This window comes from Ranitomeya imitator, chromosome 2 (genome assembly GCF_032444005.1).
Source record: "Ranitomeya imitator isolate aRanImi1 chromosome 2, aRanImi1.pri, whole genome shotgun sequence".
Lineage (NCBI taxonomy): Eukaryota > Metazoa > Chordata > Amphibia > Anura > Dendrobatidae > Ranitomeya > Ranitomeya imitator.
In genome coordinates, this window is record NC_091283.1 from 222,253,301 (window position 1) to 222,259,285 (window position 5,985).

Genomic DNA, 5,985 nt, shown 5'->3' on the forward strand with positions numbered 1-5,985 from the left:
TCCCTTTTTAAATGTTTTTAGTGTGTGTTGCCTTTTGTATATTATTTTGTTCACTAAAGCTGTGTTTTTTGTATTTGTTTGGTGGTGACTCCCTTGTATAAGGCCTACCTTCCCTTTTTCTATATTTGCTTGACAATTTTTAGGCCTGGTTTGAGTCCCACGTACCGTGGTGCCCCCATTTCTTTGTATATAGTTACTAAGGTTGAAGGAAGACTTTGAGTCCACCTAGTTCAACCCATAGCCTAACCTAACATGCCCTAACATGTTGATCCAGAGGAAGGCAAAAAAAACCCATGTGGCAAAGAGTAAGCTCCACCTTGGGGTAAAAAATTCCTTCCCGACTCCACATATGGCAATCAGACTAGTTCCCTGGATCAATGACCTATCAAGGAATCTAGTGTATATATCCTGTAACATTATACTTTTCCAGAAAGGCATCCAGTCCCCTCTTAAATTTAAGTAATGAATCACTCATTACAACATCATATGGCAGAGAGTTCCATAGTCTCACTGCTCTTACAGTAAAGAACCCGCCTCTGTTATTATGCTTAAACCTTTTTTCCTCCAAACATAGAGGTTGCCCCTTGTTCCTGTCTCAGGTCCATGATTAAAAAGATCATCAGAAAGGTCTTTGTACTGTTCCCTCATATATTTATACATTAAAATAAGATCACCCCTTAGTCTTTGTTTTTCCAAACTAAATAGCCCCAAGTGTAATAACCTATCTTGGTATTGCAGACCCCCCAGTCCTCTAATATCCTTGGTCGCTCTTCTCTGCACCCGCTCTAGTTCAGCTATGTCTTTCTTATACACCAGAACTGTGCATAATATTCTAAGGGTGGTCGAACTAGTGACTTGTATAGAGGTAAAATTATGTTCTCCTCATGTGCATCTATGCCTCTTTTAATGCATCCCATTATTTTATTTGCCTTTGTAGCAGCTGCCTGACACTGGCCACTGAATATGAGTTTGTCATCCACCCATACACCCAGGTCTTTTTCATTGACGGTTTTGCCCAGAGTTTTAGAATTAAGCGCATAATTATACATCTTATTACTTCTACCCAAGTGCATGACCCTACATTTATCCCCATTAAAGCTCATTTGCCATTTATCAGCCCAAGCTTCTAGTTTACATAAATCATCCTGTAAGATAAAATTGTCCTCCCCTCTATTGATTACCCTGCAGAGTTTAGTGTAATCTGCAAATATTGAAATTCTACTCTGTATGCCACCTACAAGGTCATTAATAAATATGTTAAAAAGAAGAGGGCCCAATACTGACCCCTGTGGTACCCCACTGCTAACCGCTACCCAGTCCGAGTGTGCTCCATTAATAACCACCCTTTGTTTCCTATCCCTGAGCCAGCTCTCAACCCATTTACACATATTTTCCCCTATCCCCATTATTCTCATTTTATGTATCAACCTTTTGTGTGGCACTGTATCAAATGCTTTTGAAAATTCCATATACACTACGTCCACTGGGTTCCCTTGGTCCAGTCCGGAACTTACCTTTTCATAGAAGCTGATCAGATTAGTCTGACATGAACGGTCCCTAGTAAACCCGTGCTGATACTGGGTCATGAGGTTATTCCTCTTCAGATACTCCAGCATAGCATCCCTTAGAATGCCCTCCAGTATTTTACACACAGTAGAGGTTAAGCTTACTGGCCTATAATTTCCGAGTCCAGTTTTTGTCCCCTTTTTGAATATTGGCATCACATTTGCTATACACCAGTCCTGTGGTACAGACCCTGTTATTATGGAGTCTTTAAAGATTAAAAATAATGGTCTATCAATGACTGTACTTAATTCCTGCAGTACTCGGGGGTGTATCCCATCCGGGTCCGGAAATTTGCCAATTTTAGTGATTTTTAGACGCCGCCGTACTTCCTGCTGGGTTAAGCAGGTGACATTTGATGGGGAATTTTTTATCACTAGTAGTGTTGAGTAGGGTTGAGCGACTTTTAGTTTTTTAGAGTCGAGTCGGGTTTCGCGAAACCCGACTATCTCAAAAGTCGAGTCGAGTGGAATCGGCCGATTATCGCGAAAACTCGGGGATCGACCAAAACACGAAACCCAATGCAAGTCAATGGGGAAGCATAGTCGGCAGTGAGTGGAGGCCAGGAAAACACCTGCAGTGCCCATTTTAATGGCAAAAACATCCATTCTTGTTACTGAAGCTTGTCAATCTTAATTTACCTTATAATAATAGTAAGGCATTGGAAATTGGGGGTCATTTGGCTAAAGTTGTGGGGGGTAGGGCTGGTTCAAGTATTTAGTGGGCCCAAGAAATCTGGACCACGTCACGGCAGTGGAGCAGGGAGAGGTAAGTATTTCAACTTTGCAAGTGCTGTGATCCTGAGCAAGAAGAGGGGGCCCACTCGTTGGCATTGGCACTGGCACAGGGCCCCTCAAAGTTCTGCGGTGTGTTTGCACGGTGGGGGCGCCTCCCACTGGCAGCGACACTTTTGCGTACTATGAGGGGCCCTGTGCCAGTGACGTCGCCAACGAGTATTCCCCCCCCCTCACCTGATGAAGGAACCTGCACTTTCATCTGCACCTTCCTCTTTGTCCCCGTGTAAGGTGGTATGGTATGCGGGAAGGGGAACCTGACTTTCAGCAGGGTCACATTCTGGCTGTGTTGCGTGCACGGGGAATGTAGCGTTCTGGGTCAATGTACCAGCAGACTTATCTAGCACTGGCTGGGCAATGGGCAGGATGAGAAGGAAACACAGATATAGGCCCAAATAATAAAGTGGGCTAAATGCAGTTCAAAATTGGTAACAGGACTAACCAGGGGGCATTGCTTTGTTCAGTGGAGTACAACTGTAATGAGAGGCTGACACAGTGAGTAGGCCCAAATCAGTAAGTAGGCTAAATGCAGTTCAAAATTGGTAACAGAAGTAAACAGGCGGCACTGGTTTGTTCAGTGGAGGAGAACATCAAGGAGCGGCAGACACCGTTAGTGGGGCCAACAAAACAAGTAGGCCAAATGCAGTGTTATATTAAAAACAATTTAACAAGAGCCTGAAGATAGAAGCTAGGGAAAGGCAACCTGGAGAACACCTTGGAGCAGAAGACACCGTTTGTAGAACCCGGACCCAACTTGTAGGCCTAAAGCAGTGTGGTTTCAACAACTACTTAACGAGAGCTTCAAGATAGAAGCTAGGGAGAGGCAACCAGGAGAACACCTTGGAGCGGCAGACACTGTTAGTAGGCCCGAACCAAACTAGTAGCCCCACTGTATTTGTTCGATTAAAAAACTATTTAACAAGAGCCTGAAGATCAAAGCTCAGGAAAGACAACCAGGAGAACACCTTGGAGCGGCAGACACTGGTAGTAGGCCCCAACCCAAGTACTAGCCCCACTGCAGTTTGATTAAAAAACTATTTAACGAGAGCCTGCAAATTAAAGCTGAGGAAAGGCAACCAGGAGAACACCTTGGAGCGGCAGACACTGGTAGTAGGCCCCAACCCAAGTACTAGCCCCACAGCAGTTTGATTAAAAAACTATTTAACAAGAGCCTGAAGATCGAAGCTCAGGAAAGACAACCAGGAGAACACCTTGGAGCGGCAGACACTCGTAGTAGGCCCCAACCCAAGTACTAGCCCCACTGCAGTTTGATTAAAAAACTATTTAACAAGAGCCTGAAGATCGAAGCTCAGGAAAGACAACCAGGAGAACACCTTGGAGCGGCAGACACTCGTAGTAGGCCCCAACCCAAGTATTAGCCCCACTGCAGTTTGATTAAAAAACTATTTAACAAGAGCCTGAAGATCGAAGCTCAGGAAAGACAACCAGGAGAACACCTTGGAGCGGCAGACACTCGTAGTAGGCCCCAAACCAAGTACTAGCCCCACTGCAGTTTGATTAAAAAACTATTTAACGAGAGCCTGCAAATTGAAGCTCAGGAAAGGCAACCAGGAGAACACCTTGGAGCGGAAGAATTAGTTTGTAGACCACAACAAAACTTGTGGCCCCAATGCAGTTTTATAATTCTGACAGGCTGAAAACCAGCCTTTTTTTTTTTTGAGGAGAACAGCTGTATTAAGTGGCACAGACAGACACTGCTAGTAGGCCTTACACCACAAAGTTGGCTCACTGCAGGTTGAAAAAAAGTTACATGGGTACACGGTCGACATTGTTGTGCTCAGCGGAGGACAAATGGAAGGAGGGACCGCAAACAGACTTAGTAGGCCTACAATAAAAAAATTAGGCTCTACGCAGTTCGAATTATCTTGCCGGGGTACACAGGCAGCATTGGTGTGGTCAGCGGAGGACGATTGAAAGGAGTGTCTGACACAGTTAGTACTCCCAAAAAATAAATAGATGTTAATGTCTCGCAAAACAACAAAACCAAAAAACAAAAGGGTGGCATACTTAGGTACAGGGGTGGGTTCCTCTGCTGAGTTTCAGACATAGTAATTTGGCGCCGCTAAGTTTTTACTGGTGTCAATATAGGACACTGACCCTGACTATTTTAACTAGCATCATACATGTCAACAAATTGGTATTGTCAGTGCTAGGCATTGAAGGATGTCAGCGCATAGACTAAACATTGGTGGAGCTGTGAGAGATAATTTTGCAAGTGGTAGAGCACTGTTTGAGCTGGGGGGGGGACTCTCTTGTGGCCAGCGGTACAGGCCCAGGGCCCCTCATGTTACAATGGTGTGTCTGATGTTGGGTGCGCGCCACCACCGCCAGAGACACTTTATTGTACTATGAGGGACCCAGTGGCAGTGCCGTCGACCAAAAGCGGGCACACCCACCTCTACAGACAAACGGCACTCTCACGTGTGCTTGCGCCAAGTGGCGAGACCACGGCCTCGTGGGGGGAGTTTCCCCATTTAGGGAGGTGTAAACATGTTGTATGCTGGACAAACAGCTGCTGCAGATTAAGAGATTGGAACAGTCAGTAAGACCACTCCACAAGCAAGACCTTTTTATAGGAAAGCTAGGTGTCAGCCGGGAAAGGTGGGGAAAATTATTCGAAATCCATGAGTGGTTCATTTTAATGAAGGTTAGATCATCAACATTTTGGGTAGCCAGAGGAGTCCTTTTTTCGGTCAATATTGAACCAGCAGCACTGAATACTCTTTCTGATAGCACACTAGCTGCTGGGCAAGCAAGCTCCTACAATGCATATTCTGCCAGTTCAGGCCAGGTGTCTATTTTGGATGCCCAGTAATCAAATGGGAATGATGGTTGAGGGAGAACATCGATAAGAGATGCAAAATAGTTAGTAACCATACTGGACAAATGTTGTCTCCTGTCACTTTGAATTGATGCTGCAGTACCTGTCCTGTCTGTGGTCATTGCGAAATCACTCCACAACCTGGTCAGAAAACCCCTCTGTCCAACGCCACTTCTGATTTGTGCACCTCTAACACCTCTGCCCTGTTGCCCCCTGCACCTCGTGTGAGAACCATCACCGGCGCTGTGTGCTGGGAATGCCTGAATCAAACGGTATACAAGACTTGCTTGTTTGGTTGCTATTATTTGTTCGAGGTTCTCATGTGGCATGATATTTTGCAATTTGCCTTTATAGCGAGGATCAGGGAGGCAGGCCAACCAGTAATCGTCATCGGTCATCATTTTAATAGTGCGTGGGTCCCTTTTGAGGATACGTAAGGCATAATCCGCCATGTGGGCCAAAGTTCCAGTTGTCAAATCTGCGGTTGTGCTGGGTTGAGGGGCAGTTTCAGGCAAATCTACGTCACTTGTCTCCCTCAAAAAACCTGAACCCGGCCTTGCAACGCCAACAGTTTCTATTGGCCCCAGAGAAGCTTCCTCATTCAAAAAATACTCATCCCCATCATCCTCCTCCTCTTCGCCCACTATCTCGTCCTGTAGACTGCCCTGACCAGACAATGACTGACTGTCATCAAGGCTTTCCTCTTCCTCGGCTGCAGACGCCTGCTCCTTTATGTGCGTCAAACTTTGCATCAGCAGACGCATTAGGGGGATGCTCATGCTTATT